Raw genomic sequence first — 22,669 nt, forward strand, 5'->3', positions numbered from 1 at the left:
CTAGAGGTAAAAATTCCTTCCCAACTCCAATAATGGCATCAGAATAAATCCCTGGATCCACGTTCTGTCCCTATAAATCTAGTATACATAACCAGCGATGTTATTATTCTCCAAAAATGCATCCAGACCCCTTTTGAACTCTTTTACAGAGTTCACCATGACCACCTCCTCAGGCAGAGAATTTCACAGTCTCACTGCTCTTACAGTAAAGAACCCCAGTCTGTGCTGGTGTAGAAACCTTCTTTCCTCTAAACAGAGAGGATGCCCCCTTGTTATAGATACAATCCTGGGTATAAATAGATCATGGGAGAGATCCCAGTACTGTCCCCTGATATATTTATACATAGTTATTAGGTCTCCCCTAAGCTTTCTTTTTTCTTAAACTAAATAACCCCAATTCTGCTAATCTTTCTGGGTACTGTAGTCCTCCCATTCCCCGTATTACCCTGGTTGCTTGTCTTTGAACCCTCTCCAGCTCCACTATATCTTTCTTGTACACTGGTGCCCAGTACTGTACACAGTATTCTATGTGTGGTCTGACTAGTGATTTGTACAGCAGTAGAATTATTTCCTTGTCGTGGGCATCTATGCCCCTATTGATGCACCCCATGATTTTATTTGCCTTGGCCGCAGGTGCCCGACACTGGTCACTACAGGTAAATTTACTGTTAACTAAGACTCCTAAGTCCTTTTCCATGCCAGTTGTCGCAAGTGTTCTCCCATTTAATACATAATCCCAGCCCGGATTTTTCCTCCCATGTGCATTACCTTACATTTATCAGTGTTGAACCTTATCTGCCACTTCCCAGCCCAAACCTCCACCCTATCCAGATCCATTTGTAACAGTGCAATGTCCTCTATTTTGTTGACCACTTTACAGTTTAGTATCATCTGCAAAGATTGCTACTTTACTATTCAACCCCTCTATAAGGTCATTAATGAATATATTAAATAGGACAAGACCCAAGACGGACCCCTGTGGTACCTCACTAGTAACAGTCACCAATCTTTTATGTGGCATGGTATCAAATGCTTTGGAAAAATCCAGATATATGACATCCAGCGATTCCCCCTGGTCCATTCTGGAGCTCACCTTCTCATAAAAGCTGATCAGGTTAGTTTGACAGGACCGATCCCTCATAAAGCCATGCTGATATGGAGTCATACATTTATTTTTTATCAAGATATTCCAAAATAGCATCCCTTAGAAAACCCTGAAACAATTTACATACAACGGAGGTTAAACTAACAGGCCTATAATTCCCGGGGTCACCTTTTGACCCCTTTTTAAATATTGGCACCACATTTGCCATGCGCCAGTCCTAGGGAACAGTCCCTGTTACTATAGAGTCATTGAATATAAGAAATAGGGGTCTGTCTATTACATTACTTAATTCCTTTAGAACACAGGGGTGAATGCCATGTGGACCTGGTGATTTGTCTGTTTTGATTTTCTGTAGGCAGTACTGTACTTCTTCCTGGGTTAGACAGGTGACCTGTACTGGGGAGTGTACCTTATCTTGCTGTATTTCACCTGGCATTTCATTTTCCTCGGTTCATTTTCTTTTTTGACCTTTTTGCTTTTTTCTCTATATCTTTTTAATGCTTCTTCACTGCCGTCCTCTTTTAGTAGTTTAAATGCTTTATTTTTGTCATTTATTGCCCCCTTAATGTTTTTATTCATCCATATTGGTTTTCTTTTATTTCTGACCCTTTTATTCCCATAAGGTATCTTACCGTGAGAGTTTAAGATATTTTAAAAAGTCTCCCATTTAGTGTCAATATTCTTGTTTTTGAGGACATTATCCCATTTTATATTGTTAAGCGCTTCTCTGAGTTTGTCAAACTTTGCCTTCCATTGTTTTTGTGGCCCCTCGCAAGATTCCCTTATTGAAGAACAGTCCTTCTACTTGCACATTGGTTACTCTGTCAGGTCTATTGGTTAATATTAAGTCCAGTAGGGTGCCGCCTCTGGTTGGGCTCTGCACCATTTGGGACAGATAATTGTCTTTACCTATAGTCAGAAACCTGTTTCCTTTATGAGATTCACAGGTCTCAGTCTCCCAGTTTATATCAGGAAAGTTAAAGTCCCCCATTATTATCACATCATTCTGATTTGCTGCCTTGTATATCTTCTGCCTCTTCCGTTATGTTTGGTGGCTTATAGCAAACCCCTATCAGAATTTTTTTTTAATCTCCATATGTTTCTACCCATAGTGACTTCACATTATCGTTTCCCTCCCATATATTCTCCCACAGTGCAGCCTTCAGACTGGACTTTACATAAAGACAAACTTCTCCCCCTTTATTTTCTGTCCGATCCTTCCTGAATAGACTATAACCGTGTATGTTGACCGCCCAGTCACTGCTATCGTCCACCCAAGTCTCTGTTTTATCCACTATGTCATAATCCTCCTCAGACATTATAAACTTCAGTTCGTCAGTTTTATTGGTCAGACTTCTGGCATTATTCAACATGCAATTCAATGGTGTAATGTGTTTTTTTTTTTCCTATGAAGCCTATCCCTATTAACTATTCTAACCCCTCCCTCCGCTCCACCCCCAGGTACATTAATAAGTCCCCCCTCTCTATCTACACTTTCTTCCCCCTCTATGTTGTAGGTTCCCTCCCCCCTGTCCCTAGTTTAAACACTCCTCCACCCTTCTAGCCATCTTCTCCCCAAGCACAGCGGCACCCTCCCCATTTAGGTGCAGCCCGTCCCTACGGTAGAGTCGGTAACCGACAGCGAAGTTGGCCCAGTTCTCCATGAACACAAACCCTTCCTTCCTATACCAGCTTCTGAGTCACTTGTTTACCTCCCTAATCTCTCTAAATCTCTGGCCAAACATTTCTGTAGCCCAGGACATAATGAAGATAACATGGAAATTGTGGTATTAACCCCTTAATGGCAACCTTTTTTGCAATTCTGACCACTGTCACTTTATGCATTAATAACTCTGGGATGCTTTTACCTTTTATTCTGATTCTGAGATTGTTCTTTCGTGACATACTCTACTTTAACATAGTGATACATTTTTGTCGTTACTTGCATCCTTTCTTGGTGAAAAATCCCCAGTTTTCATGAAAATTTAGCATTTTGCTAACTTTGAAACTCCCTGATTGTAAGGAAAATGGACATTCCAAATAAATTATACATTGATTCACAAATACAATATGTCTACTTTATATTGGCATCAGAAAGTTGACATGTTTTACTTTTTGAGGACATTAGAGGGCTTCAAAGTATAGCAGCAATTTGAAAAATTTTTACAGAAATGTCAAAATCTGTATTTTTTAGGGACCAGTTAAGTTTGAAGTGGATTTGGGGGGCCTTTCTGTGAGAAATACCCCATAAATGACCCCATTATAGAAACTACACCCCTCAAAGTATTCAAAATGACATTCAGAAAGTTTGTTAACCCTTTAGGTGTTTCACAAGAATAGCAGCAATGTGGAGGAGAAAAATCTAAATCCGCATTTTTTACATTAACATGTTCTTGTAGCCCCATTATTTTCATTTTTAAAAATGGTGTAAGGAGAAAAAGCCCCCCCCCCCCTCAAAAAAAAAAAAATTGTAGCCCAATTTCTCTCGAGTATGGAAATACCTCAGATGTTGACATAAAGTACTCTGTGGGCTCACAACATGGCTCGAGAAGGAAAGAGCAACTGTGGGATTTTTGAATTTTTTTTTGCTGTCATGGTTTTTTGGGGGCCATGTTGCATTTAAGAAGCCCCCATGGTGTCAGAACAGCAAAAAAAAAAAAAAAAAAAAACACATGGCATACTATTTTGGAAACTACATCCCTCAAGGAATGTAACAAGGGGTATAGTTAGCCTCACCTCACAGGCGTTTGATGACTTTGCGTGGAAGTTGGACGTGAAAATGGATGCTACCCAAAATATTTCTTTTTCACAAGGGGTAATAGAAGAAAATGAACCCCAAAATTTGAAGCCCAATTTCTCTCGATTTAGAAAACGCCCCATATGTGGACGGTAAGTGCTCTGCTGGCGCACTACAGGTCTCAGAACAGAAGGAGCGCCATTGGACTTTTGGAGAAAGAATTTTGCTGAAATTGGAGTTGGGGGCCATGTGCATTTTCAAACCTCCCATGGTGCCAGAACAGCAGAAACCCTCCACATGTGACACCATTTTGTAAATGACACCCCTCCAGGAACGTAACAAGGGTTACAGTGAGTACTTACACCTCACAGGTTTTTTGAACAGTGGGCCATAAAAGTGAACATTTTTAATACTAAATTGCTGGTATTAACTAAAAAAAATTTTAGTTTCACAAGTAGTAAGAGAAAAAAAGCTCAACAAAATGTGTAGCCCAATTTCTCCAGAATAAGGATATACCCCATATATGGCGGTAAAGCACTATGCGGGTGCAAAACAGGGCTTAGGAGTGAGACAGCTCCGATGAGATTTTAGGCCTAAAGTGGTTCTTTGTACTACAATGTTTGAGGTTCTGACATAAAATCTAAAAAAAAAAAAGAAAAACGGCATGGCCCGTACATTGAAAATTTTGATTTTTTTTACACTAAAATGTTGGGGTTACCCAATTTTTTACATTTTCACAAGGGGTAATTGGAGAAATTGGGTTACACATTTTGGAGGGCTTTTTCTCCTGACTATGGAGGCGGGCGCACAACAAGGCTCAGAGGTCATAGAGGTCTGTTTGCATTTGAGGCATATCAGTAGCTGACTATTACATACATTCAGAGGAAAATACAAAAATGAAACACCCACATGTGACACCATTACAGAAAGTACCCCCAGTGAGGAATTGGTATAGGGGTAAGGAGGACATTTTGACTACACGGGTGTTTCCTACATTTATTTTCCACGAATGGATGAAGGGTAGTTTTTGAAAATTGCAATTTTCAACCTATGCTCTGCATCATCTTTCTGGGAACAACTAACATGTGACTCCGAATTGTCACCTGGAAATACGACAGAGCTCATGAGCGAGAACTCTTCACATTTGTTTCTTATGGACCTAACAGTTACATACATTCAGAGGAAAATACAAAAAAAGAACACCCACATGTGAGCCTATTACAAACAGTACAACCCCTAGGGAAGGTGTATAGGGTGAAGTAGAGATTTGGAACAGACGGATGTTCCCTAAATATATTTTCCAGGAATGGATGAAGTGTACTATGGGGATGGTTGAATGAAAATTGCAATTTTAATACTGATATGCCAATTATTTTCCCAGAATGATGACCCAGAGTATAGCCGAAAGTAAAAATGATGCCTGCCCAAAACCCTATGCTCTGAATCATCATTCTAGGAATGTGATGTGTGTGGCCGTCCCTATTCTGTTATCTCAAATGCGCACCCCGCTCAGGTGGGGACAGAGCACTGCGCATTTGAGGTAACTGCAAACCCCCATGACCCTTTTTTTTGTGGGGGGGGGGGGGGGGGAATATTATCAGGGGTATATTGAAAAAGTGGTTCTGGAGTTTTTTTTTTTTTTTGGGGGGGGGGGGGGGGGTTGGTTTTAAAATTTGGAAGACAATTTACTCTGGACTGTTACATTGGAGTATACTTCTAGGGAAAAGGATAAAAAATGTTGTGACTGTCTCTTGATCTATCGTACACTGTATCTGGGACTTAAGCAAAGTACAGTGGTGCACTGGGTCTGCACACTGCTGGCACCCCCTGTGATCTCCCTGCATAGCACCCCGGCTCTCCCCAGGAAGGGATTGTGTTGACTCCTCCCCTCCTTGTATCTCTATGGGAGAGCCAGAGATACAGAGTTCAGGTATCTCTGGCTGGGGGGGGGGGGGTTGTTAGGGGGTCCCAACAGTCAGATCCCCTGCAATCTGGCGATGTATGATCGTGGGGGTCCCACCGCTGGGACCCCTGCAATCTGTCAGTCACCCACCTTTGTGAGCTCTCCTCAGTGCTGGAGGCTCCGAGTGTGAAGCGTGACGACCACAGGGCCAGAATATCGTGACATCTACGACTCCGCCCCTGTGTGATGTCACGCCCCATCCCCTCAATGCAAATCTATGGGAGGGGCCGTGACGGCCGTCACAGAAGTCTTTGAGCTGGAAATGCAGTACAGATATTGCTATGGTCCTCACACACAGCCACCTTTTCTGAAAATGGGGACAAAGAACAATTCCTTTCAATATTAGTCCAGCTTAGGATCTTCATCCTTATGTGACCAGGCCTGGTGCAAGGATTTTTGCCACCCTAGGCGAAAGCTAATTTTGCCGCCCCTTGATCTCCCACCCTTCCATTGGCTCTGCCCTTTGACATGCCCCACCTTACTACTGGGGTGACACACTGTAACAAACCTCTTTCTCATGTAATTACTTTACTACTGGGGTGACACACTGTAACAAACCTCCTCATGTAATTACCTTACTACTGGGGTGGCATGGTTTAGCTAGATGGGCGAATGCTTCGGATTCTGGCTAACTTTATTGCTGTGGGCAGAGTGGAGGCCCGAGGGTCAAGAGTGGACTCCAGCCAGCTGCCTATTTTGCCTATAGGCAGAGCCAGCCCTGCATGTGACATTTGCAATTTAAAGACATTTTAGAATGTATCAATGTCACTAATTTCCCAGAAGACTAAATTGCTTCTTATTTTATATTCCTACTTCCTCCCAAATTATTTTTCACTTCTGTAACCCAATGAGTCTTGTATGAGAAAGCCGCAAAGGGCTCCTCTCCTGTACTACTTGGAGGAACTGTAGAAATAACCTTTTAGTTAGCAGTTTGCAAGATTTCTGCTACTATAGATAATAGAACATTTCTTTTGTGTTTGTGAAAAATGTCAGTTGTAATGTTTTAGGTCAAGAAATGCAGGAAAAGATAATGCTGGAAACAATAAAAAAAATTAAAAAAAAATGATCTAGACTCAGCACACCACGATCAGTGTCCCATAAAAAAGATTATAAAGTCTGTGAAAAGTCCATGCTGTGTTAGCACATAATCTTGACATTAGAAAAAAAACAGGATATGACATTAATTAACATTAAAATTCTCATTTATATTTATAGAAATAATTAATCTAAAACCTGTTCTCAAAGGTTTTATACTGGAGCCTTACCAGTGCCTCACTATCTGTGGTGGAAGTTCATACTAAAATTATAAATTAAATTATAAAATGTGACAATCTGTTTCTAAACCAAAGCTGCAACCATAACTGTGCAGCTTATAATAACGTCTATAAAAACCCTGCCTCTTTAGCTGTACCTCATCACAAACTGGGGGGGGGGGGGGGGGGGGGGGTGTACTGGTCTAAACCAATCATTTATATGTCCATCCTTCTACATCCTGGCTAGTTTATTCATCTATGTTTGTGTAACAAAGGGTTTCTATAGAGTAAAACATGTAAATTATTGTAAATGTTAATGCATTTCCATTTCCTAATACAGTCATCCCTCAAGTTACAATATTAATTGGTTCCAGGACAAAAATTGGATGTTGAAACCATTGTATGTTGAGACCATAACTCTATGGAAACCTGGTAATTGGTTCTGAAGCCCCCAAAATGTCCTCCAAAAATAGGAAAAACAGAGGATTAAAGAAAAATAAGAAGATAATTAATACAGATATCACAATTCCTTACATATAAAAGCAAGAAAGATCTGCTGGAAACTGTAAATCACTGTCTATGTAGAGGACAGAAGCTTCTTCAGGGTCCTGTACAGTACATGCAATGTCCTAAAAAGTAACATGGAGCAAAGGAGCAGCTAACTGTGGCTCAGGTAAATAGTACAGACCGTGTTGTACCTCCCTGTACTGTAAAGAGGCGCTACCAGACACCAGTCAGTGCATTCACTTTTACCAATGAGATGCCGATTCTGATTTGTCAGTTCTTTCAGCCATTGACACGTTTAGCAGATCTGACTGAGTTTTGTTTCAAGTTACAATGGTGCAGAAAAGACCATTGTATGTTGAAAATAATGTAACCTGAGGCTATTGTAAGTTGAGAGATTACTGTATATATATCTTTTTGTTTGGCACGCCTCTATAGATGATGTCTTGCCGCAGCCCTCCAAACACCATGTACAAAGGAAGAAAGGAAACTAGTAGTGTAAGGTTGGAAGAGAACAGCAAAAAGCCCTTTTACATGGGGAGATTGTCATCTAAACAGGCCAATTATAGTCCATATAAAAGTCCAGAGATCAGCTAACAAACAAGCAAACACTCATTCGTTGGCATCTTCTGTGCAGCCATAAATAAGACAATAGTGAAAGTGAACAGCCACACAAATGATTGAGCAACGTTCCAGCGGGCCATTATTCACGATAGTTGGCCCATGTAAATAGTAACATAGTTGATTGCCACTTGAATTGGACAGTTATTAGCCCAATTAAATGAACCCTATGCCATTTTAACTCCTTAAAGACCAAGCATTTTTCTGTTTTTGCACTTTCGTTTTTTCCTCCTTACCTTTTAAAAATCATAACCCTTTCAATTTTGCACCTAAATTTTTTTTACATTTTTTGAACCACCAATTCTACTTTGTAATGACATCAGTCATTTTATCCCAAAGCGGGAAAAAAAATCATTGTGCAACAAAATTGAAGAAAAAACACCATTTTGTAAATTTTTCCATTTCTACACAGTACATTTTTCTTTATTCTGTAGGTCCATACAATTAAAATGATACCCTACTTATTTAGGTTTGATTTTGTCGTACTTTTGGAAAAAATCATAACTACATGCACGAAAATTAATACATTTTAAATTGTCCTCTTTTGACCCCTATAACTTTTTTATTTTTCCGAGTACGGGGTGGTATGAGGGCTCATTTTTTAGAGCCGTGATCGGTACCATTTTAGTTTGGACTTTTTGATCGCTTTTAATTCCTTTTTTTATGGTGTAAAAAGTGACCAAAAATACATTGTTTTGGAATTTGGAATTTTCTTGCCCATACGCCATTGACCGTGCGGTGTAATTAACGATATATTTTTATAGTTTAGACATTTACGCACGCGGCAATACCACATATGTTTATTTTTATGTTTATATATTTTTTATATAGAATTTGGAAAAAGGGGGTGATTTAAACTTTTAATAAGGAAGGGGTTAATGTGTGTGTTTTTAAACTTTTTTATTTATTTATTTATTTATTTATTTTTTACACTTTTAGTCCCCTTAGGGAAATTTTAGGAGAAATCATTTGATTCCTCATACAGATCAATGTGGTTCCATAGAACCACAGTGATCTGTGTGCTCTGCGCTCGAATGATAAAGCCTGGTACTGCCAGGCTTTATCATTCTGAGCGCCGGAGTCGGCACCGGAGCAGAGGTAAGCCCTCCGGCTACCTCCACAGTGGATCCCCCACCCCTGCGATCGTGCTGCGGGGGGACGACCCACCCCACTGGACCACCAGGGATGGGATAAAGGCACCTTTAGACGGCACTGTCAGCTTTGACAGCAGCGATCTAAATGGTTAATAGCCGGCTATTAACGCCAACCCCAGCTACAAGAATCAGCTGGGGGCCAGCCGGTATGACGCACGCTCGAGTCGGGAGACGGGCTCGAGTTGGGAGACGAGTGTAGATGTCCATGGTTGTTAACGGATTAAATGTGCATCTTTTGTGTTGCCCTTTACTTCCATCATTGTTGATGCTCATACCCTGTTTACATGGAGAGATGTAGGGGCAGCAATTGATTATTTTTATGGCAGCATTAATAGAGACAATTTGCCAACTTGTTCTTCTGTTTATTTGGCCTATTATGTAAGCCAATTTTACCTATTTGGCAAATAGTCATCCTGTGTAATAGGACCTTAAAACAGGTGTAAAAAGTTTATATAACATATGAGGCCCATGCTGTAGCCATTCAAAATGCCCCCTAGCATTGGTATCCACAATGTCTCCATCACAAAGCCATCTCCAGTACCAAGGATGTCAATTTAATAAAGGGAATACATGCAGCTGCTATAAGGCCCATATTAAAGGGATATTCCAGGAAATGTTTTATTTGACTATGCTACAGGGGCTGTAAAGTTAGTGTAGTTCATAATATAGTGTCTGTACCTGTGTATGACGGTTTTCTCACAATTCTTCTGTGATTTTCACCCCAATATTTATTTTTAACAGCACACAAAATTACTGTTCTCTCAGATTTTTCCCAGGTTGCAATACGGCCGAGACCTGACTCACTAGTCAGCTGATGACAGGGAGCCTGTCTGCTTCAATGGGTGGAGTGATCGCTTCGTGGGAGAGAGATCATTCTGCAACTAATGCAACAGCTGTAGGCACCCTGATTGAAAACCACAGGTCTTTTGAATGGATGCAGCTCATTTATGTTTCAATGGGTGGGGTGGCTGATGTGTGGAAGGGAGGAAAATGGAATTATGGGATTTGTAGTAAAAAAAAAATAAGAAAACTAAAACAGGAAATACCAGTTTACAAACAGCTAGCCACAGTGCTATGGTAATCTCACAGCATAGCCATTTAGCCCCAAGACAAGTGCAGATCCTTCCTAAGCATGTCCATTACTGTCTGCCAGGTACGTACTAAAATTACCTTATGGTGGATAACCCTTTTAAGCGGAAGCCTAGCTCAGGCTAACACTTGTGGAAACAAAGGCTAATCTACTCCTACAAGTGATGGGAAAAGATCAAGGCATGGCCTTCCTATTATTGGATGATGGGGTGTAGTGCATCAGAAGGGGGGGGGGGAGTCATTGGAATAGCCCAGCAATCTGGAACTAATCTGCATAGAGAACACTGTGTGGTCCTTCAAGGAATACTGAGAAATGTCAGCTCTAAAACTTTCAGAAATGTGAATTTATATCTTATCACTTATAAGAGAAGAAATATATTTTCAAATTCACTTTAATTAAAGAGAATATATTATCTGTTTAATGGAGCTTGAACCACGAGCAGCATAAAACATTGTCACGCTCCCTTATTATAGTGGTGTACAATTCACCCTATTTAAGCATAGGAAGACCACTACTTTCAATCAAGGCCGACAAACAGGGTGGAGAGAAACGGATGGGGACCACCCTAGTGACTTTGGAGCCTGATCACAACTGGTTTTATAACTATGATTCCTCCATTCATCCACACCACAGCATTTCAGAGTAAACTATACACCATTGTAATGCAGGAGCTTGTGTTTCATACTGCATGCATGTGGCTAGCATGAAACTGATGGCAGATTACTTTAAACATTATTTATAACTGAACAATGTTTCATTTTTGTTCCTAAAGGAGTGTTCCCATAATGATAAATAATGGCATTTCCCTAGGTTTTCAAAACTTCTCAAGTTCAGTTAAAATAACCGTTCAACCAGTCATTTAACTGAGTTTCAACCCTTTTTTTCTGCATAGCAATATGGTTGTATAAACCAAATGTAGTCTGTTAATGACTATGTTTAGTCAACTTAATAGTGTTGTCAATTGTATTTTATAGGGCACAAAAGCTTGGTAGACTACATTTGTGTTCATAAATACATGAAGCAGACCAAATAAAGTCACAAATAGAGTGCATTTGGTCTATACAACCCATTGGCTATGCTACAGGTACTCCACCTTTTTATATAGCATCTTGACATATTCTGAAAACCTCAGATAAAAAGCTTTTACCAACTTCTGATATGTCAAAAATTTTGATCAGTGGGGGGCAGATGCTGAAACTTCAACTGATCGCTTAAAGGAAGAGACGACAGTGTAATTCATTAATCCATACATTGTTTTCCCTACACACCCCTTCCGAGTATAGAACCTTACTTTTGGCATGCTGAAGGATGAATCTGTTCAAATACACACAGGACTACTGTAAAGATGGTGTGCGGGGGGGGGGGGGGGGATATAATTCTTTTAAATTCCAATTAGGGAAATATTAGAAAGGTTTTACAAGTTTAGTAACAAGAACCTGTGTTTTTCCACAAATAGTATCAAGCAGGTCCATGGCCTGTCTGCTATTGCGGCCAAATTGACTGGAATTGGGTTAAGCAGCAATATTGTACATAGCCTATTGCCAAAAATTTTCTATTTCTCAAACAAAACCCTGCTGATACACCAAATGGATTATCTTAACAACTGTGCGAAATAATTCAATGACAAATGCTTTACTGGTTCAGATTGGATTTAAAGTTATATGTATTTGCCACTAGATACTTTTGTTTAGAAAGTATTTGTTTAAATATGGGACAAGGATAATACAAAGAATATGAAGGGTATACACAGTGGCTCAGTGGTTAGCTGAGTGCAGCACTGGGGCCATGGGTTTACATCTGTACAGTATTTGCATGGGTTTCCTCTATGTAGGCTGGTTTCCTCCTATACTACAAAATTAACTTAATTTAGATTGTGAGACACAAGGAGGACAGGGACTGATGTTAGTGATAACAAGCTCTGTACAGCGCTGCAGTATATGTTGGTGTTAAATAAATCATTAGGATGAGTAAATAAATACACAATTTTTAATTTGCTCCAATGCATCTAAATAATAATTGAAACCACTAATGCTTTGTGCATACAGCAGCTGCATTGACCTATGTGCACTAAAGTTGTTTCATTTCAATATGCATTGGAGCTTCTCAGCCTTTTGGCTAAGATCAAGTGTAGTATCTGTTCTTATGAGTTCATATCGGTGGATCAGGCAACACTGATATGGGACTAGTGTGGTTGGGTGCATAATGGAGGGAGCAGGTGTACCAGGGAGTTCCGGGGCTGGTTCTCAGGAATCAGCTTAACGGCTGCCCTGATGTGACCTGTCCCCTCCGGGTCTCGCCATGAGGCTGGGAGGGTCTAGAGCCGAGGTACTTTTGTGCCTTTAGGGAGTGGTGACCCCGAGGTGCCAAAACTCCCACAGACTCACTGAGCAATAAAAAAATAGTGTGCAGTAGTGCACAAAGCCTTTATAATGTGTGGTAAGAAGAGGTTTTCAGCATATTTATAAAGATGAGTGTATGCTGGGTGGGCTTGAACTATTTTTGCTTCTTTGAGTTGTGGTATGAGTACTACTCACTTCCGCTCGCTGAGTCACCAGAGTAGCTTCTTACATGTTACATTAATAAGTACAGTTTAGTGATTTCTACAGTAATGTGCAATAGGCTTTGACAGTAAATATTAAATTCCTGGACCTGGAATTTCCCCACTCTTCATGAAGGCTGGCTTGGTAACTGAGCATTACCTAGACTGGAAAATACAGTAGTAAAGCTTATATTCCCTAATATTACCTAATATATTACACACAACCCACCTTTTTTTTTATTTTAAAGAAGAAAATTGTCAGAAAACATTTAGTGAAACAGTGGGACTTTCAGTGCGAGTGGAAAGCCACATCCCTTTTTTGCAGACAAAAGCAAAAAAATAATTTCTGTAGGTAAGATGGAATTGTTTTAGCCCATTTTTTAATCCATACCTCCATACGGTGGCAAAATATTGCTGCCATATACAGTCAAACATAATATCACCATATAATGCTCTTAAAATATACTGTATCCAAACAATACTTTCTTAAGGATCTACCATAATACAGTGATGCTAAGTAGTTCCCACATAATATTTCAATTTAAACAATGAATACAAATACCTTACACTATACCATAAAGGTTGCAAAATAGAGAAAAAATATGGGTCTGGTATGAGCGCTGCTGCTGGGTATGCACAAGGAATTTTCAGACCATCACTGTTGCACATGACATAAAGATTTATTTAAGGTAAAAGGGAATGTGGACAATGTGTTTCAGCGCCTGCCTGCTCCATCCTCAGGTCCAACAATAAGCAAGTGTTGGCGTCCTGTCAAAGGTCCGGGTGCAGTGGTCAGGGCGCCAACACTTACTTATTGTTGTACCTGAGGAAGGCGCGAGCGGGCACCGAAATACGTTGTCCATTTTCCCTTTTACCTCGAATAAAACTTAAAGGGGTATTCCAAGCCAAAACTTTTTTTTATATATCAACTGGCTCCGGAAAGTTAAACAGATTTGTAAATTATTTCTATTAAAAAATCTTAATCCTTCCAATAGTTATTAGCTTCTGAAGTTGAGTTGCTGTTTTCTGTCTAACTGCTTTCTGATGACTCACGTCCCAGGAGCTGTGCAGCTGCTATGGGGATATTTTCCCATCATGCACAGCTCCAGAAACGTGACATCATCATTGAGCAATTAGACAGAAAACTTCAGAAGCTAATAACTATTGGAAGGATAAAGATTTTTTAATAGAAGTAATTTACAAATCTGTTTAACTTTCCTGAGCCAGTTGATATATAAAAAAAAGTTTTTGCCTGGAATATCCCTTTAATGTTCTGTGCAACCGTGGTGGTCTGAAATTCCTTGTGCAAACCCAGCAGTAGCGCTCATACCAGACCCGTATTTTTTCTCTATTTTGCAACCTCTATTTCTTATCCGCATCCTAGGGCAAGCGGACAGGGTCCTTGAGCAGCAAACTGTATACATAATATATTATTTATGTATATAATATATTTATTTTTGAGTTGGGTCCAAGACACAGCTCTACCTAATAAGGTGAGTACAGCATCATTGGTGTGGTGTCAATAACATCTTGCACTACTACACCAGGGAGCATACCTTAAAGGTGTCTTTAAGACTAATAAATAAGTACTGTGAGCAATTGACATGGTATTTTCACAACCACAGGCATCTGTTTAATCAGGCTGATCTCTGTAGATGAGATAGAAGGGAAGATGATGGGTATCTAACTTTCATTGGCAGTTAAAGGAAATGGCATCAAGTCTTAAATCCTCCTAAACAACAGTAAACCATAAATAGCTTATAAGACTCTATTTCTCTATCTACTTGCATTTCCTCACCGTAAGGCTGTTAATGGACCCCTTTTCATCATATTGCCAAGCTTAGTAGTCCATTCTATATATCAGCTATAGTGCATGGCCTGTTTGCAGATTTACCACAAGGAAAAGCACGTGAATAGAAAGATAAAAATTACAGATCCTAAATCAGCCTGCTATATCCTATTTACTGATGCCTGTTGTTTAACCCCTTAAGGACCAATACAAATAAACCTGTACGCCCCTGAAAGACCAGGCCTGTTTTTTCAAATCGGGGATGTCTGTCTTTATTAGAGAATAACTCTGGTAACGTTTTGCCAATCACGATAATTCTGACATTGTTTTTTTGTCACAAGTTGTCCTTCATGTACATAGTAAAAGTAAGCCGATATCATTTGTAGTTTTTTTTTACAATGTAAAAAATCATGAAATTTTTACAAAAAATTAAGATTTTTTGCTATTTTAACACTAATAGGTTGCATATATTTATACATACTGACCAAATAGTTTATGAAACTTATACTTTCAGATGTCTACTTTATTTTGACGTCATTTTTTTGTTTTTCATTGACATTTTAAATTAGTTAGAAGCCTAACAATTTAACTTGAAATTTTGAAAATTTTGAAAATTTGAAAAGTACATCTTTTTTTATGTGCTATGCAAAGTTTTCAGAAATTAAAAGGTAGTAGAACATAGGAACACCCCCCCCAAATGACCCCATTTTAAAAACTAGACCCCTCAAGGTATTCGCTAGGGGGTACAGTGAGTATTTTAACACCATAGTTTTTTGGCAGGAATTATTACAAAGTCAGTGTTAAAAATTCGAAATTAGCAATTTTTCACAAATGCATCATTTAGGGGGCATATTTTTTGTACATCACTTCTGATATTGAAAGAAATGCACCCTATATTTTATTTAGCTGCTTGTCCCATGTTCGGAAATACCCCCGCTTTGGCCATATATGGTTCCTTGGCCGCGTGGTAGGACTCAGAAGTAGAGGAGCGCCATTTGGCTTTCTGGGCAGAACAGTACCCCCACAAGTGACCCCATTTATATACCGCACCCCTAGAAGTTATTGGCTGGTCCAGGGACCTCTCTGGTCCTTGGTCGGCTGGCAGTATAACGTGTCTGTCTGTGACAGTTAAGGCTCCTGATGGATATATCCGCCATGTTGTGGGAATAAGCACCCGTTCATGGCGAATATATCCATCACTGCTGCGGCTGGGTAGCTCAGTGTGTCCGCTCATGACTGCTGGCGGGAAATCCGCCGCTATGAGTGGACACACAAAGCTACCCAGCCGCAGCAGGGAGCTCATTACCGTGACTGCTGCATAATGTGTAGGATCACATGGTGGACATCCGCAACATATTACATGCTGCGGATGTCCGTCGATGCGATCCTACACATTATGCATTTTTTTTATTAGATTCATTTAATAAATGTATTTTTAATATATATATATCTATATATATATAAATATATATATATATATATATATTATTATTATTTTTTTATTTAATTTTTTTTTACACTTTTATTACTTTTTTTCATTTATTTTTACACTTTTATTTTATTTATTTATTTTTACACTTTTTAATGCTTTGGAATACTTAGTATTCCAAAGCATTGCAGTTATATGCTGCCTGCCAGTTTTCACTAGCAGGCAGCCTTTCAGGCAATGCCCAGGGAAGACCTGGGGGTCTTTGTAGGACCCCCGGCTGCCCAGGTATGCAGCAGCACCCCGCTATGCTCCGGGGTGCTGCAGGAGAGACAGAGGGAGCCCCCTCCCTCTGTCAGAACTCCTTACAGCGCACGGTCACTTCTGACCGCGGCTGTAAGGGTTAAACTGTCGGGAGTGAACTTCACTCATGGCAGTGCGGCAGGTCCCGGCCAGCCGCGGCCACACACAGCACCCCGCGATGCGGGGTGCTGCAGAGGAGACAGAGGGAGCTCCCTCCCTCTGTCATAACACTTACAGCCCGCGGTCACTTCCGACCGCGGCTGTAAGGGTTAAAACTGCCGGGACCGAAGTTTACTTCGGTCCTGGCAGTGCAGCAGGGTCCCGGCTGTGTGATACAGCCGAGTCCCTGCCGCGATCTCGTGGGTGCACTGGGCAGCACCCACGAGAATAATGGACGAGTATAGACGCACAGGTGCGGGAACGGCCGCCAACCTGGACGTCTATACTCGTCCGTGGTTGTTATCGGGTTAAGGGGACTGTCATAGGTGACAGGTTCTCTGTAAGTATTCTGACAAGTGTAAGGAGAATGAAGAAGTCTTAGGTCAGAAACTGATGGCCACAGATATACAAAAATCCTATAAAGTTACATATACACCCTTTTCCAAATTATTTTATGCAAATTCTATTTGAGTGTCACAAAGATTAAATATTTTGTTTTTCAGTTTAACTCGTGGATGGCATCGTGTCTCAGGGCTCTTTTGATCACTGAAAACAATCTCGGACATCTGTGATAATTAGATTGCCAGGTGAGCCCATTTTAAGGAAAAACTACTAAAGGTGGGTGTTCCACATTATTAAGCAGGGCACCATTTTCAAGCAAATGGGGAAGAAAAAGGATCTCTCTGCTGCCAAAAAAGTGAAATAGTTCAATGCCTTGGACGAGGTATGAAAACATTAGATATTTCATGAAAACTTAAGCGTGATCATCGAACTATTAAGAGATTTGTGGCTTATTCAGAGCACAGATGGGTTTGTGCAGATATAGGCACATTGAGGAAGATTTCTGCCAGATCCATGCATTGGATCAAGAAATACCATTACATAGCTGCTAAAATACCATTACATAGCAGCAAACAGGTATTTGAAGCTACTGGTGCCTCTGGAGTCCCACAAACATCAAGGTGTAGAGTTCTCCAGAGTCTAGCAACTGAACATAAACCTTCTATTCGGCCACCAATAACCAATGCTCACAAGCAGAAACTGCTGGCTTGGGCAGAAAATACATGAAGACTAATTTTCAAACAGTCCTGTTTACTGATGAGTGCCGTGCAACCCTGGATGGTTCAGATGGATGGAGTAGTGGATGGTTGGTGGATGGCCACCCTGTTCCAACAAGGCTGCGACTTAATCATGGGAAGAGAGCTGGATTGCCCCCAAAGTTGTAAAGATGACCTCTGCAAAGTATGTGGAATTTTTGACTGAACATTTTCTTCCCTGGTACAGAAGGAAGAACTATGCTTTCCGTAATAACATCATTTTCATGCATGACAATGCACCATCTCATGATGCAAAGAATACCTCTTCATCAATGGCTTCTATGGGGATAAAAGGAGAGAAAGTCCTACGGGGACATTTATCATCGTTGCTTTGGTAACCAAGTTCTGTAGTCATTTTTTTCTTGCTATTTTTTTTTGCTTATGTATGACATATTTATCATACTATCACAGGGGGTTGATACATTTGGCTTACATGAGCAAAAACCAAGAAATCACTTTTAAATACCATTTTTTTAGCACACATAAGCAAAAACCAAATAATGACTACAGAACACCACTATGCAGCTTTGAAAAAAAAGTGTGTGTGTATATATATATATATATATATATATATATGTGAGTGTGTGTTTATTACATTTTTTTAACACTGTTTTTTCTCCCTAAATGTACTTACTCATTTTTTTTTTGTTACTTCTACAAATCCGTGTATCCTGTGGACTCCTTTGGATTCTGTGGACTACTTCGACGACCAGCCTTTTTATTTGCTTGATGTTAATAAAATGGGTAACGAGGGCTTGTGGGGGAGTGTTTTTTTGTAATAAAATTTTTTTTAAACCTGTTGTGTTTTTTTTTTTACTTACTGGTCAGGCTTAGTAGTGGAAGCTGTCTTACAGACGGAGTCCATTACTAAGCTGGGCTTAGCGTTAGCCACAAAATCAGCTAGCGCTAACCCCCAATTATTACCCCGGTACCCAACACCACAGGGGTGCCGGGAAGAGCAGGTACCAACAGGCCCGGAGCGTCAAAAATGGCGCTCCTGGGCCTAGGCGGTAACAGGCTGGCGTTATTTAGGCTGCGGAGGGCCAGTAACAATGGTCCTCGCCCATCCTGGTAATGTCAGGCTGTTACTGTTTGGTTGGTATTTGGCTGAGAATAAAAATAGGGGGGACCCTATGTGTTTTTTTTTTTTAAATATTTAATTATTTATTTTAAAAAAACTGCATGGGGTCCCCCCTATTTTTAATCTCAGCCAAATATCAACCAAACAGTAACAGCCTGACGTCACCAGAGTGGGCGAGGACCATTGTTACTGGCCCTCCCCAGCCTAAATAATGCCAGCCTGTTACCGCCTAGGCTCAGGAGCACCATTTTTGACGCTCCGGGCCTGTTAGTACCGGCTCTTCCCGGCACCCCTGTGGTGTTGGGTACCGGGGTAATAATTGGGGGTTAGCGCTAGCTGTTTTTGTGGCTAACACTAATCCCAGCTCAGTAATGGACTCTGTCTATAAGACAGCTTCCACAACTAAGCCTGTCAAGTAAAGTAAGGAAAAAACACAACAGGTTTAAAAAAAAATTTATTACAAAAAACACTCCCCCACAAGCCCTCGTTAACCATTTTATTAAAATCAAACAAAGAAAAACGCTGGTCATCGAAGTAGTCCACCGAATCCAAAGGAGTCCACAGGATACACGGATCTGAAATGAGAATAAAAAAATAATAAAAATGGGTTAGTACATTTATTATCACCTGCTCACACTTCTCCCGCCCCGCACGACTACAACTGCCAGCATGCCCTTACAGTAAGGACATGCTGGGAGTTGTAGTTGTGTGGTGCAGGAGATGTGTGGGCAAGTGACAAGCTTGTCCCCTGCCCCCAGCTGCAGGACTACAACTCCCAGCATGCCCTTACAGTAAGGACATGCTGGTAGTTGTAGTCCTACAGCTGGGGGCAGGGGACAAGCTTGTCTGCGGCGCCGGTATATGTAAGGAGCCCGGGCTGACATTACAGTGCAGCCGCCCGGGCTCCTCATACGGCCTCCACGCTACCCTCACAGGGACACTGATATCCCCCCCCCTTGTCTCCCGCCCGCGCCGCTCAGCACCCGCTGCTACAGGACTACAACTCCCAGCGTGTCCTCACTGTAAGGCCATGCTGGGACTTGTAGTCTTGCAACAGTTAGCAGACAGATGGGAGTTGTGTGGCGCTGGCAGGTGAGAGGGGGGATGTAAATCACTGCAGTGTCCCTGTAGCGAAGTGAGGGTAGCGGGGAGAAAGTATGTCGGAGCCCGGGCGGCAGTAGCTTTTCCTGCTCCATGTTGGAGCTGGAGTAAATTTTGTAAATTTTTACGGCCGTTGCGACATTTTATTGCGCAGCTGCGACTGTCGCAGTTAATAAATACCTGACTAAACCAAGTAAAGTTTTTAAACCCGTGTACCGTAGTCAAAAAAACAAAACTTGCTCTTCTTGCTCGCATAGATGATTGTCGCATGAAAAGTCACGGTGTCGCAGTAGCGACTTTTTTGCGACAAATTTACACAGAAAAACTCGGGTAAAAGGGTTGATAACTGCTCCTTATAGTGTGGCCTCCATCCTCCCCTGACCTTAAAGGGGTTATCCAGGAAAAACCTTTTTTTTTTTATATATCAACTGGTACAAGAGAGTTAAAAAGATTTGTAAATTGGTTCTATTAAAAAATCTTAATCCTTTCAGTACTTATCATCTGCTGAAGTTGAGTCGTTCTTTTCTGTCTAAGTACTCTCTGATGACACGTGTCTCGGGAACTGTCAAGAGTAGAAGCAAATCCCCATAACAAACCTCTTCTACTCTGTGTAGTTCCCGAAACAAGCAGAGATGTCAGGAGAGAGCACTATTGCGAGTCAGAAAAGACAACTCAACTTCAGCAGCTGATAATAAATGGAAGGAGTAAGATTTTTTGAAGTAAGATTTTTTAATAGAAATAATTTACAAATCTGTTTAACTTTCTGGAGCCAGTTGAGATATATATATATATATATATATATATAAAAAGTATTTTCCTGGAATACCCCTTTAATCCTATTGAGAACCTTTGGAGCATCCTCCACGCAAAAAAATTATGAGGGTTTACATCCAAACAACAGCTCTGGGACGCTATTCTGACATCTTACAAACAAATTCAAGAAGAGACTATCCAAAAGGTAGTGGAACAGGGGTTTCTGGAGTCGGCAGCACTAGCTGTCAATCAGTGCAGACTGTTGGAGGAAAAATCAGCTACTTGGCGGTGTGGCAGATTTTCATCAAGCATCCGGAAGATGTTAACCTGGCCACATGCAAGATGTGTCAGCAGAAGGTAAAGCATGGCCAGGGTCCCAATGTGGGCACCATGGTCCTGTGTCAACATATGCAGTGTCACCATAAAGTGTCCTGGGAGAACCGTGGCTCCAATGCGGTGGTCCAGCCTGCTGCATCACCCAGTGGCACGCCACTATCTGTTTCAGCCAGCCAAGGCTCCACCACCTCAGCCTAAGGGTTTGTGTGTCATACCCATCTTCTGTCGCTCTAGATGCTCCTGCTCGTCCTACTTCGAGTCAGTCATAACGCCAGCAATCCATCAGCGAAGCCATGTCCAAGAACCAACAGTATGCGCCCATTCATCCAACGACTCAGAAGGTTAATGGGATCCTGCCCAAGTTGCTGGTGCTGCAGTCCTTCACTTTTCAAGTGGTGGACTCTGCATCTTTCAGAGAACTGATGGTTTGTGCCGAGCAAAGGTGGAGAGCCCCAAGCCGTCATATCTTTGTGAAAAAGACAGTACCAGCCCTGCACAATTTTGTATAATAGAAGGTGGGCCAGTCCTTGAGCCTGTCGGTGTGTACCAAAGCGCACAGCAGCGCCAACGTGTGGAGCTGTCACTACGGTCAGGGACAATACATGTCCTTTATGGCCCACAGGGTAAATGTGGTTCCTGCACAGCCACAATAGCAACTTGGACAGGTGATGCCGCTTCCGCCTCCACTCTCTCAGGCCATTGGTCCTGTGACAGTGTATGACTCTGCCTCCTCATCCTCCACCGTGTCCTCAGCCTCCACTGCACGGACAAGTCTCAGTGCCCCTCCAGCATACCATGTGTGCAGGGCACGGAGGTGTCATGCTGTTCTTCACATGGTTTGCCTTGGCGAATGGAGTCACACAAGGGAGGAACTGCTAAAAGTCATTCATCAAGAAATCAAATCATGGCTTACTCCATGGAAATTGGAACCAAGGTGACCGACAATGGGAAGAACATCTTGTCTGCGTTGCGACAAGGAAACCTGAGCCATTCCCCCTGCATGGCACACGCGTTCAGTCTGGTTGTCAAGTGGTTCCTGAAGTGTTTCCCCATCTGCAAGACATCCTAACAATGAGAAGGAAACTTTGCATGCACTTCAGCTGCAGTGTCAGAATGGTATCCCCAACACTGATTTGCGATGTTTCCACACGTTGGAATTCCACCCTCCATATGTTGGACTGACTATACCAACAGAGAAAAAGCCATCACCGATTTCTTGATGATCTAAGCAGATAGGGGTACTCCCCTGTGTAAGTTCAATGTCAACCAGTGGCAGCTCATACATGACACCTGCTGTTTTCTCAGACCCTTTGAGGAAGGCCCATTATTAGTCAGTCGCCAGGATTACGGGATGAACAATGTCGTTCCATTGCTTCATTTCCTACAACACGTGTTGGAAATGATGGCTGGTCAGGGCACTGGAGACATGGCGCCTACATCTCATGGCCAGTGGGGGCTGAACTGGAGGAGATTGGGTTTGGGTTTCGCAAAATGGGTGGTTTTTATAGTCATCTGACAGGAGAGGAGGAGCAGGAGCAACTACAGGGTGATGAGGAAGACGAGACAGAGGACCCAGAAACAACGTGGCAGTATAAAGTGGAGATGGAGGCAGGGAGTCCCTCCGTGTCACTTGCACAAATGGCACGATGCATGCTCAC

General features: G+C 41.5%; 1 protein-coding gene and 1 pseudogene across 1 annotated transcript in view; one reads left to right on the forward strand and one right to left on the reverse strand.

Annotated features, from left to right (window-relative positions):
- The window catches only part of PLEKHO2 (pleckstrin homology domain containing O2), a 102,370-nt gene that overhangs the window by 44,441 nt on the left and 35,260 nt on the right, over positions 1-22,669 (reverse strand). The gene's annotated exons all lie outside the window — the stretch shown is intronic.
- LOC130267918 (U2 spliceosomal RNA) lies at positions 12,523-12,615 on the forward strand (annotated as a pseudogene).

The sequence above is a fragment of the Hyla sarda genome, chromosome 4, assembly GCF_029499605.1.
Source record: "Hyla sarda isolate aHylSar1 chromosome 4, aHylSar1.hap1, whole genome shotgun sequence".
Taxonomy (NCBI): domain Eukaryota; kingdom Metazoa; phylum Chordata; class Amphibia; order Anura; family Hylidae; genus Hyla; species Hyla sarda.